We start from the raw sequence: 11,856 nt of genomic DNA, 5'->3' as shown, positions 1-11,856 counted from the left end.
TAGTCCCAAACATTTCACCTTTGATCACGAAAACAGCCTTTCCTCCCTTCCAGTTTGTCACTCAAAATCATCTGCCTTATTTCAAGAACCTTCCTCCCTCTCCCAGAAGGAACAGTGGCATCCAAAGTTGGGTAGTTGCATTAAGATCTTAGCACTGGACCGTGTTGGATTGGACCGTGGTGCTGTTTTGGAGGCATCCTTCCAAAGTTTTAATTAATGTTTATTTTAGAGACAGAGAGACAAAGCACAAGCGGGGGAGGGGCAGAGAGAGCCGGAGACAGAATCCGAAGCAGGCTCTAGGGTCTACACTGTCAGCACAGAGCCTGACGCGGGGGACGAGGGGGGAGGGGGGGCGGGCGAACTCACGAACCGTGAGATCGTGACCTGAGCTGAAGTCGGACACTTAACCGACTGAGCCATCCAGGCGCCCCCGCGCCCCCCAAAGTCTTAAGTCATTCGCGGATGCTCTGTGGCGCTGTTTCTCAAACTCGAGTCTTCCAGGCACCTCTGATTCAGTAGGTGGCGGCAAGTTTGGCAATCCTAATTTTTCAAAGTGCCGCAGGAGAATGTTATCAGCCGAAATTTGGAAACTTTGATTTCTACAAATTCCTGAACCTAACTCATGGAAATGGGGAAATTCCCTTTCCCGCCCGCTGGGTGTATCATGGTTACATGACTGAGGTGTCATTAAAACGGCGGGGCAGGGGGGTGGGGGGCGGCGGGGAAGGGCAACCCTGAAATCCGAACACTCCTATCTGTCCAGGACTCGCTGAAAGAGTTCCCCGTCGGGACAACCTCCAGTTCCGAACTAAACAGAGGATGACGACTGCCTGGATTGGGCAGGGCCGCTGCTGTCACCAGCCGGGGACCTCGTGGGTCTGACTGACCAAGCCCCGGCGGCGCCCTCCGCCGGAGACCAGACTTGTGCTCGGTGGGAGCAGCTCCAGCGAGGGGCGGGGAGGTGGCAGCTGGAGCTCCTCCAGCTCCGGAGCAGGAGTCCATACATAGAGAGGTCCAGGGGCGTTGGGGTGGGCCGGGGAGTGGCTTGCAGAGCGCCACTCCCGCAAGCCGCAGCCACTCCAGAGTGGCGCGGGCAGGGGGCGTGGGGAAACGTCGTTCTATTTATTCTGGCTGGAGAGCCGGTTGCCCCGGCCGCTCCGAGCTGCCCGAGGAGCTGTCTTGAGGCAGAGAGCGGGCGGTGTCTTCGGAAAGGGCTGAGAACCCGGCGCGCGTGGCTGGCCAGGTGGGGGCGGCCGCGCTGCGCCGGCGGAACGCGCAGAAATTTTTCGGGAGTTCTGGAAGTCCCTTTGGGGATGATGAGGTTCCGAGTGTGGCTCAGCCGGGAGCGATGAGGGCGCTCGGAGTCCAGCTCAGCCGAGGGGTGTTGGGGCGCAGCCAGGGCTCAGCCGGGAGGCGATGGGGGTGCAGTGTCCAGCTTAGCCGCGGAGTGATGGGGGCGCAGTGTCAGGCTCGGCCAGGACCAGATGCGCGAGCAGGTTCCGCCGGGGGCGGTGGGGGGGGGGGGGTGATGGGAGCCCATTGTCAGGTCCAGCCGCGGGTGAGAGGGGCTCGCGGTCGGGCTCAGCCGCGAGGTGGCGGGGGCGCCGGCTCAGTGTCCGCCGAGCCCAGCAGGAGCTTGCAGCCGCGGCCGGACGCGCTCAGCGCCGGGTCCCGAGCTCCCGCGGAGCCGGGCGGCGGGAGGAGCCCAGCGCGGCCACCGCCTCCTCCGGCCGCAGGCCCCTCCTCTGCCCCCGCCTCCTGCGTCCCGTCCGCCCGCCCGCCCGCCCAATCCGCAGCCCTCGGCCCAGCAGAGCCGGGCGGCTTGTCTGGCCGGCGGAGGCTGAGCGCGACCCTCGCGAGCCGCGGCGCCCGCCGACCAGGGACAAGCGCGACTCCCGGGACCCCGCTCTGCCCCGCGCTGCCGCCTCCTCCCGTCGTCGCGGGGACCCGCCGGCCCGCGCCGCCAGGGCCGAGCTTCTCTTCCTCCCCGCGGAGAAGGAGCGGAGGAAGCCGAGCGGCTGCTCCGGGAGCGAGCGAGCGAGCCGAGGCCCCTGCCCCCGAGTGTCGGGGCTGGAGGAGGAGGAGGCGGAGGCGGAGGGAAGTGCGCGTCATTCCCGGGAGGAGAGTGTTTCACCTCCAGGCTGAGGCTGCGGCTGCCAGTTGCATAAAAGCAGCGGTGGCGGCGGGCGCGGGCGCGGGGCTCCCCGGGCTCTCTGGCCATGGAGAGAAGATCCGGACCCGGGGACGCTAGGAGCTCGGCTCCGTCTCTTTGGACCGCGGTGTAGGCACCTGAAGTAGCCGACGCTAAGCGGGGGAGGGGAAGGTAAGAAGCAAAGGGTCCCCCGCCCCCCGCCCCGCCTCCCCAGCTGCCTGCTGGGGCCACCGCGAGGTCGCCGACGGCGGCCCCGCGCACCACCGCGGCTCCCGGCGGCCTGGCATTTAGGCATCTGCTGCTGCCGAAATGGAAAACATCCTCCCGCCCCCCGAAGCACCCTCCCGCCCTCCCCCCTCGCACCGCCTCTCCCGGGCTCCCTCCTCTCGGGTTCGGGAGTAACCGGACTCCCCCGGAGTAAATCCTCTCCGTAAGAAAGGGTCTGGGAACCACGTCTAGATTTTCTTTCTTTCCGTCTCTCTTTTCATTACGTTTACGGGGGAGCAAACAATGGACCTTTGAAAGTCGGTGTGAACAGCCGCAAACTTTCCGGAGAGGGTGGGAGTGGGGGTGGGGGTGGGGGATAAACCCCACAGGAAGCTGACCACGATGAAAGGTTGATAGAATGTGCATTGCAGAGTCTGGGCTTCAGCGTGCGCGCGGACGCGTTTGGGGTGACCTTTGTCTCTTTACTGTTCCCCTGGGTTGGTGCACCCCACACCCCTTACCCCGCTTTGTGTTAGTTCAAGTCAGGGGAGGCTTTAAAAATCGCTTGCAGCTTTCTTTACAGCTGGGGAATATAGCCTAAGCCCTGGACCCCACGCCCAGCTTTCCTCTGCAGAGTTGCGAGGTCTTGGCAAAGGAGGGGCGTCCCGCTCTGTGAGGATCCCAGATCAGTAGTTAGTGCCAGCTACTACATCCTTTGCAATAAAACCGAGGTCCTGATGTCCCTGGATGCTCTCTGCTGAGGGTTGTCTCCAGACCTCGCTGTTGAGCGGAAACCACTCACTTAAATTCTCTGCGTAAGGTTAGGAAAACAGACTTTGATATATGTCTCCTTTCATCAGGAGTTGGGGTTAAGGATGGAGTGCTTAATAATTTTAAGAACTTTCATTCCACACAGGAGCCCCTCACCGGCTTGTGTCCACTCTCCTGGTTTCATTTCAACCATGCGATGCCCTGTTGCGTAATTGCAGGGTGTGCAGATGTTTTCAGGAGCAAAATAAGAATTTAGAGGAAATGGGATGGAAGGAAGTTTCACCTGAGCTGAGGGAGGCCTTAAGCCTCAGGGCAGCCAGACATACCTGTTGGACACGGGTGTGTTGGAAACGCACGTAGTTAGCCTTATGGTTCTTTGGTTTGGCACAAATGGAGCTATTAATCTTTGACCCTCGAAGGAAGCTTGCTATTTTCAAAATTGGTCTGGGCATCATGCTCTGGTTGTGTGCCTTTGATTAGCTACTCAAAGGGCTCTTTGGGGTTTGCCTTTCTGGGCAAAGGAGAAGACAGTGGACTAGCCCTTCTGCTTAGTCAACACTGGGTAGTACCTTGTGGTGTTGCATTCTCGACACTAAAGTTCCTCCCGTCAGCTTTCTGTGAACCTGCACTGCAGGGTCAGAGTCTGTGTGGGTGGAAGTCTGCTTTTGGCTTTCAATTCAATCTTCGTGAAGCTGGTTTATCTGACGAATGTGTGTTTACAGACTCAGAAAATTAAGGTTAGAAGTGAATTTTGAGAGGCGCCTGGGTGGTGCAGTCGGTTAAGCGTCCGACTTCAACCAGGTCACGATCTCGCGGTCCGTGAGTTCGAGCCCCGCGTCGGGCTCTGGGCTGATGGCTCGGAGCCTGGAGCCTGTTTCCGATTCTGTGTCTCCCTCTCTCTCTGCCCCTCCCCCGTTCATGCTCTGTCTCTCTCTGTCCCCAAAATGAATCAACGTTGAAAAAAAAAAATTAAAAAAAAAAAAAGAAGTGAATTTTGAATCATCACCTACCTGTTCTGCTTCAACAGCCAGTGACAGAAGCCACGGGCTGTGTGGACAGGGAGGTGGAATCAGTAAATCCTTACCCTTTGCTTGTTTAGATTTCTTTTGTCATGGCGGAATTGTTTGAGTAAAGTCTCCTTTGTTGATGTAACCTGTAACCTGCAGATTTTCAGGACTCTCAGATTTCATGGCAGGAAACCAGGGGACGGCCCCTCATTCCTGTTCCAACAGACCTCATCTAGCTTGTTTCCAAGCTCCCTTGGGAATGGTGAGAAGACCAACTAGAAAGTAAAGTAGTTGTGGGCCATTTCTGAAGTTGAAAGGCTACTGTTTACCAGCTCTGTCCCTCTGGGCAGGGTTCTGAAATTGCAAATGATGATACGATGAACCACAGTGCAGAAAGAGAGCATTTAGAGGATTATTATCAAATACACAGTCTTAGACTCACATGGGATACCGTATGTAAACGTGTGCCTTGTAAAGTTTTAAACGTGTACCTTGTAAAGTGCTGTAAAAGAGGAGTATTGCATCACCCACCCACCATGCGTTCAACTAACAATTCTTGTTCACCCATTGCGTGTCAGGCCCTCTGGAAACTGTCCCAGTGCCCACCTTGTCAGGCAGAGGGAGGTGGATGGAGTGGTTAAACCTTGGGAAGTCCAAGGGAGCCAAGATCACCTGTGTGTGGCTTCCATCTGTAAAGAAAGATGAGCCAGTCTCTGTGTTGAAAGGAAAGAGCCTAGGCTGAGAAGAAAGGAAACAGGTGCAGGAAGTGTGTAAGTGTGGGGAGCATTATGCATAGGATCCTTTAAGAATCCAGAGGAGGACCAGATTGGGAGCAGTGGGTGGAAGGAAGCAATTTGGTGAAAACTAAAATTTTCAAAATTCAGACAGAAATAGTAGGGACAGACCACTGGCGTCAGTGGTACCATTTTGAAATGTAAAGATGGGAGTACTTGAAGTCAGAGTTCAGTCTGAAGCGAAGCTCTGACATTTGCTAACCCTTTGGTGCTGCCCAAATCCCCCAGTTCTTCACACTTTGTTCATCTGTAGAATGAGTTTAATCATATTTTATTGAATTCTTTCAGGTTTAACTTTAATTTGCTGTGCATATACTAAAGTTCCATACAAGTTAGTGCTGTTTGCTCTCGCAAGGTACTTTCAAAGTACGTTCTTTTTAGGGTACATTCTTTTAGCCTGGGTGGCTTGAAAAGCCAAAAGTTGGTTGAGCATTCAGCTCTTGATTTCGGCTCAGGTCATGATACCACGTTCGTGGGATTGAGCTCCTCATCGGGCTCTACTGTGACAGCACAGAGCCTACTTGGGATTCTCTCTTCTCTCTCTGCCCCTCCCTCTCTCTCTCTGTCTTTCTCAAAAACAAACAAACAAACAAACACCCCCAAAGCAAAACAACCAAAAAACAAAAGACAGAAAGCTTTAAAACAAACAAACAAAAATATTTTCTTTTTAGAGCAATAAAGAGATCCAAATCATAACTCAGCCCAGCTGGCTCCAGTGACAGATTTCTATTTTGTTGACCCTTTCCAGAGTGTTCCGAATCCCATCTTGAGTGCAGTTCTTCAGACTTTATGCTGGTTATTGTCATATGGCATTCCTCAACTTGTCCAGGCAGCTTCCCATGCCAGCCACAGGAAATCTCATTGCATTCAGGTGGTGAGCACTAATTAGAAGGATGGGCTGGTGCATACAGCACCTCCATTGAGAGGGGCTTGTCTGGGGCTGTTCTGTAACTGCCGTGTTCCTCCCCCGTCTCCCAAGGCAAGCTAACCCCTCTGCTTTCCTCTATCCTAACAAGATGAATATGGAAAAGGAAGGAAAAGCCATGCATGTGCATCTTTGAGATCCTGAAAATGACCCTTACTAGTTTTCTCCATGTATAAAGAGGTGTAATTTTCAACGATGCTGTTAAAGAAAAGGCTGTTCTCACAGTCAAAACAGTCGCTGTCTAGGTGAAACTTGAATCTGTAAGCACGTCTTGCTTTAATGTACTTGCCTTACTCCCCACTTGAAATGAACTTAAGCTCATCTGACAGTGTAATAAATTGCCTTTGATAGAAATCCATACTCACATTTTTCAAACTATCAGTTCAGTGTGATTTTCTTGGGGCGGGAAGCAGTACAAATGTAAATCAATTTTCAGGACATATTGAATCTTAGCCTGTAGTTTGAAAGGGCCTTAAAAATAATATTAAAATGAGGAAATTGAGACTCAGAGAGGCTAACTAATTAGGTAAGGTCATATAGTAAATTAATGGCTGAGCAAGGGACAAGAACCCCTTTGTCCCTGTTTCCGGTCAGCATTTTTTTCCCCCCTCTAATGTACTCTAATTAGTTCCTGTTTGGTTTTGTTAGCAATTTGGTTATTTTAATGTTTTAATGGTGAAATGATTTGCATTTGGGCTGAGAAACCCATTGCACCCAGCTTTAAAGCAGATACTCTACCTTTTTTGTTCGGGAGGACCTACACATGACATGATGCACACAGTGGGGGTGATGTTACTTGTAATACATTTCTGGCAAATAGGGAACTAAATGTAACCATAATGTTAGCTTTACTTGCATTTTCCATTAATAGTACACAAATTTAAAATATTGTAGAAGTGCACATTTTTGAAAAGAAGTAAGTTCCTGGAAACATTATTCAGATTTGTGTTGTGAATCATAGGTTAAAAGTATATTAGAAATATGTTGGCATGTTCTTTTGTTTTCCCTGTGTTTGCTTTGGGAAGCCATTAATGTTGGTTGTCAGGAACTATGTTCAGCAAATATTTTATTGCATTCCTAAGATGTGCAAGGCTCTGTGCTGGTTGCTGTGAGCAGTGCAATGACGAATGAAGCGTAGGGTCTTTACTAAAATGTCTCTTTAAAAAAAAAAAATGGCCCAGACTGGGACGTTGTGTATGACTTAAAAAACACGGAATTGTTGTCTCCCACCAAAATCCGTCCTTTGATCTGTTAGGCAAATCTGCATTGAAATTGTTATTAGTCTAACCTTGTAGCCAGACTTGTAACATGACACTTATTTTCATTACGTTGTAACAAGTGATAAACCTTTTATATTTATTTTATCAGGGCTCCATCTCAGTTTGGACAATAAGTAAAAATTTGGCAACATTTGGGGATTTTATATTATGAAAAGTTTGCCTCAGGGATCTTGTAGCAATCTTAGCTTTAATAAAGTTTTTAAAATGGTGTTAACACTGCATAGAAGTGTGATTGGAAAGTTTCTGCCCGAAAGGATTGCAATTTAAGACGATCCATACTGAGCCACCGAGAAAAAAGAATTGTCCCCATTGACTCTGAATTTGATGTAAGTATCTTAAAACACATGAACATCCACCACAAGCCAGATGTCTTGGTCACGTCTAGTTATGAAGTCTGTCCAGAGAGTAAGAAATTGTTATTGATTTGAGGGCTCTTGCCTAATTATTGGCTTGTACTTGGAGACGGTCAACCTTCTGTTGTTACAGTGGCCCTCACTAACGGTGACTCACTTCCCTCCAGAATGAGTCGTTTTTCACATACAGTGGGGTTGGGGTTGGAAAATTAATTATTAACATTTTAGGGAGTGGAAAGATTAAGTTTAGAACAAGGACAAATGCCTGATTCCTGTTTCAGAAGGAATGAGGAAAATGAGTCTTTTTTTTTTTATTGTGGTAAAAAAACACGCTTCTTATTGTTTATTCATATCACCAGCGCCACCTCTATAAAATCAACTTCATATGAGGATTTAAAAAAATATATTTCATTAGTGCAAAAGACACCTTTAATTGTTCAGTGGGCACTTGCTGACAGTCATTCGCCAGCCCCCCGAGGACGTGCTGAGATAGAAACGAAGGGCTAGTGATGTTGAGAAGCCAGCAGTTGGGAGCAAGTAGGGTGTACGTGAAGGTATAGCTGGAAAGGCCAAACGGAAGATGAATTGTCTTTTCCGCATGTTAATAATGTCTTTTGATTAATGTTAATAGCTGCTTTCCCAGGGGCGCCTGGGTGGCACAGTCGGTTAAGCGTCCGACTTCAGCCAGGTCACGATCTCGCGGTCCGGGAGTTCGAGCCCCGCGTCAGGCTCTGGGCTGATGGCTCAGAGCCTGGAGCCTGTTTCCAATTCTGTGTCTCCCTCTCTCTCTGCCCCTCCCCCGTTCAAGCTCTGTCTCTCTCTGTCTCAAAAATAAATAAAAACGTTGAAAAAAAAATTAAAAAAAAAATAGCTGCTTTCCCAAGTGCTTGGACTGATTTAGTTACTGCCTGTCCTCTCCACGTGGTCGTGCTTCACATTGTACAGTCAGCTCACGGATAACTTTCCCCCGCTGCCTACTTACCATGTGGTCTGAGCTTGGCTTTAACCTTAAAGTGTTTCTTCTTGCTCCCTGCTTGTGTTTGCAGCCATTGAGTTGATCACGTAGCCTCTGTTTGCCTGTCCCACTGCTGCTGGCTGTATTCTGTCCCTGCTCTGCTGTGCAAAGTCTAAACACTGCTCTAGTGCTGAGTAATTGCTCATTCACTGGTCCTCCTTGCTGATGCTCTGGTTTGACGAACATCGAGACCGGAGGAGGTGTGATATGGTCCCTTTGGCAGGCCTAGATTTCACATGCCCTGGGAGACCGGGCACTGCGACTGTTTTTATTTCGGCCGGGCACTCATCTGCAGGTAACACTCTGCCTGCAAGCCTTCCAGACACTATGAAAGACTTCTGTTGGTTCCCCCACATAGTGGTCATTGTTGGACAGTGTGTTGTCATTTCAGTGGCAGAGTTCAGTGGTAGGTTTCACTTTGCACATCCAAAAAGAAGCTATTAGTAGTAGTCTGGTGATACGTATGTGGGTAAGTCAGTTCGCCAGGGCTTTTAAAAATATACCTCTATTCCATTCATTGAGATCTAATAAACTCAGGTGATCACCTCTTTAGAACCCCCCAGCCCAGTGTCTGCTTCACGTGCATTGTAATGACTTCTTTACTTGGCTCATCTCCTGACACCCTCCACCCCAACACTGAGCTCTGAGCTCGTTGAAGGTAGAGAATTTGTTTGTTTGTGCTCCACTGGGTCCCTGTCATCTAGCAGAGTCCTTGTCTCATAAGAGATGCTCAAGCCTGAATGTTTTTCCTCTTGGGCAGGCCTTTACTCTCAGTGGGGAAAATTGTATTAAAAATAGGCTCGAGGTTGTCGGTGAAAGAAACAGGACATTTGGATTCTGGTCCTGCCATTGGTAGGAACTTTGCTTTGATGCTGGATTGAGGGGCCCCAGATCACTTCACTCTGGGCATCTCATTATTCATCTGGGATATTTCATAGTTTGAAAGGCATGTCCAAACATACCCATTATATGTTTCCTATGGTCCCTGTATCTTGATGTCTGTGTATCAGGGGATCATGGACTTTTGGTGTATCTGTGCTTGTTTATCAAACCTATCTCTGTTGCCTTTACTTTTTTCCTCCCTTTCAACATTTTAGCCAACATAACTTTCTTGGCTCTTTCTTCCTGAGAAGTATTTTCAAGCTTTGTCCCCAGCGCTCGCGGAGAATGCAGCCTGCAGACAGTTGTGCCCTTTGCCGTAACCTTAATTAAATCAGCCTCCCTCAGGTCAGACGTTGGCTTCGGTTCTTTCTTTCGAAGGCCAGCTGCAAGGCTGATGACACGCCTTCATCTGCCATTGTGTGCCTCTGGCAGCCATCCTTCACTGTCAGCAGGGTGGGAGCCTCTGCTGTGTCCTCCCAGCCTGTGGGGAACAAGGGCGAAGGGGGGTGGTCCAAGGAGCATTGGGAAGGAGGGGAGAAAGGGGGCAGCTTTTCAACAGAAAGGATTAAGGAGAAAAAGGAATCTGAGGAATAATCATCAGGAAAAAGAAACAGACGTGAAGAGCAGAGGACTGGGAGGTAAACTGACCCTCTCCTTTCTCCAGCTTCCCAAGTGGAAGCCTTGTTCTTTCTCCTGTTGTGTTTACCCTTAGTTCTTTCCTTCCACCCAGGGCCTACATACTTTGCTCTTTTAAGATTTATTTTCGACGGGGTAAGGAGTGTGAGATATTCTTCACTATCAGCCTTTCTCCCCTGTTGGTCTGAAGGTCTGTCTTTTCTCTTTTGCTTCCCTTTTGTTGCCCACGGTAATGTTCTTTAGCCTTTTCACTCTGTCAGCCATCTTGGCTTTGGGGTCAAGCCTTGCTTTTCATGGAGATGCTTAACAGATTTGGAAAAGACGGGATTAATGAGCGTGTGTGGTGTCAGGAAAATCAGACATCTGCCTCCTGTATCTTGCGTAAATGGGAGGACTCTAAGAATATAATTAAAGATATGTCTTAAAGGTCACCTCTATAACTTTAAGACGCGAAAGTGTTCACTTGGTTCGCTTTTGGGCGTTAGATATCGTAAATAAGACTCTTTGTTTTGAGGGATCTATATTTAACAGGAGGGTCCAGTGTAATTTGCCAAGGATATCTCCACTTTAGTGAAATTGTAGCTGGCTTGCTAATATGAATTTCCTCCAGGCAGGCCCATAAACTCAGTATTTATTGTTTTGTTGCTTTTAACATAAGCCACCTCTTTGTATTTTGGTTAATTTTTGTTTTCTAGGGGTCTACTATTCCCTGACTGTAGTATTCCAGCAAAGAGAGCAGAGCTTAACTGAAAAGTGAATTTCTAAGCAGATACAAATGTCTCCTAGCTTTTATTTTTTTGCGTTTTTATAAAACTTGATGAAAAAATAGGATTTCAAACTATACAGTCACCAGAAGTACACAGTTATTAAAAATGCACGCATTTTACTTGGTATCTCCTCTTTTTGCTTTAAAGAATGCTTATTCTGACTCAATATTTAGTGACCAAAAATAATTTTTAGTCAACGTAGTCTTTTGAGGAGATTTATAGTTTTAAGATATTCATTTTTTTTTAATTTTTTTTTTAATGTTTATTTCTGAGAGAGAGACAGAGCCATGAGTGGGGGAGGGTCAGAGAGGTGGGGGGGAGGACACAGAATCCAAAGCAGGCTCCAGGCTCTGAGCTGTCAGCACAGAGCCTGATGCGGGGCTCAAACTCATGGACCATGAGATCATGACCTGAGCTGAAGTTGGACACCTAACCAACTGAGCCACCCAGGAGCCCCTAAAAGATTCTTTATAATTTCTCTGTATTATATTTAAAAAATTTTTATTTTTACTTATTTTTGAGAGAGAGAGAGACAGAGAGAGAGAGGACAGGGGAGGGACAGAGAGAGAGGGTGATATAGAATCTGAAGCAGGCTCCGGGCTCTGACCTGTCAGCACAGAGCCTGACTCAGGGCTGGAACTCATGAACCGGAGATCATGACCTAAGCTGAAGTCAGATGCTTAACCTACTGAGCTACCCAGGCTCCCCTGTATTATATATTTTTTTAATGTTTATTTATTTTTGACAGAGAGAGAGAGACAGAGCATGAGTGGGGGAGGGGCAGAGAGAGAGGGAGACAGAATCTGAAGCAGGCTCCAGGCTCTGAGCTGTCAGCACAGAGCCCGACGCGGGGCTCGAACCCACAGACCGCGAGATCATGACCTGAGCTGAAGTTGGACGCTCAACCGATTGAGCCACCCAGGTGACCCCCCAAGTATTATATTTTAATAGAGTTAGTCTGTACTGGGAGAGTGATTTCCTTGTGAGGGAGGAGATAATGTGAACACTTCCTGATGCCAGACTAGAAAAATTGGGGTCTATATGTAATCGTAGTAGCTCAGCTTTGG

General features: G+C 48.9%; 1 protein-coding gene across 3 annotated transcripts in view; it reads left to right on the top strand.

Moving 5' to 3' along the window:
- The first annotated feature begins 1,010 nt into the window (after nucleotides 1–1,010).
- The window catches only part of CEMIP2 (cell migration inducing hyaluronidase 2), an 87,414-nt gene continuing 76,568 nt past the window's right edge, over nucleotides 1,011–11,856 (top strand). Inside the window, exon 1 of one of the 3 annotated variants that reach the window (XM_023243341.2) lies at nucleotides 1,011–1,243. The gene's annotated coding sequence lies outside the window, so the exon portion shown is untranslated. Of the gene's footprint in view, nucleotides 1,244–2,186; nucleotides 2,324–8,340; nucleotides 10,025–11,856 lie in introns of those variants that run through there. The other 2 variants (XM_003995401.6, XM_045042531.1) reach the window with 2 other exon arrangements.

The sequence above is a fragment of the Felis catus genome, chromosome D4, assembly GCF_018350175.1.
Source record: "Felis catus isolate Fca126 chromosome D4, F.catus_Fca126_mat1.0, whole genome shotgun sequence".
In the NCBI taxonomy this organism is placed as follows: Eukaryota; Metazoa; Chordata; class Mammalia; order Carnivora; family Felidae; genus Felis; species Felis catus.
This window is presented reverse-complemented; position numbering and strand designations above follow the sequence as displayed.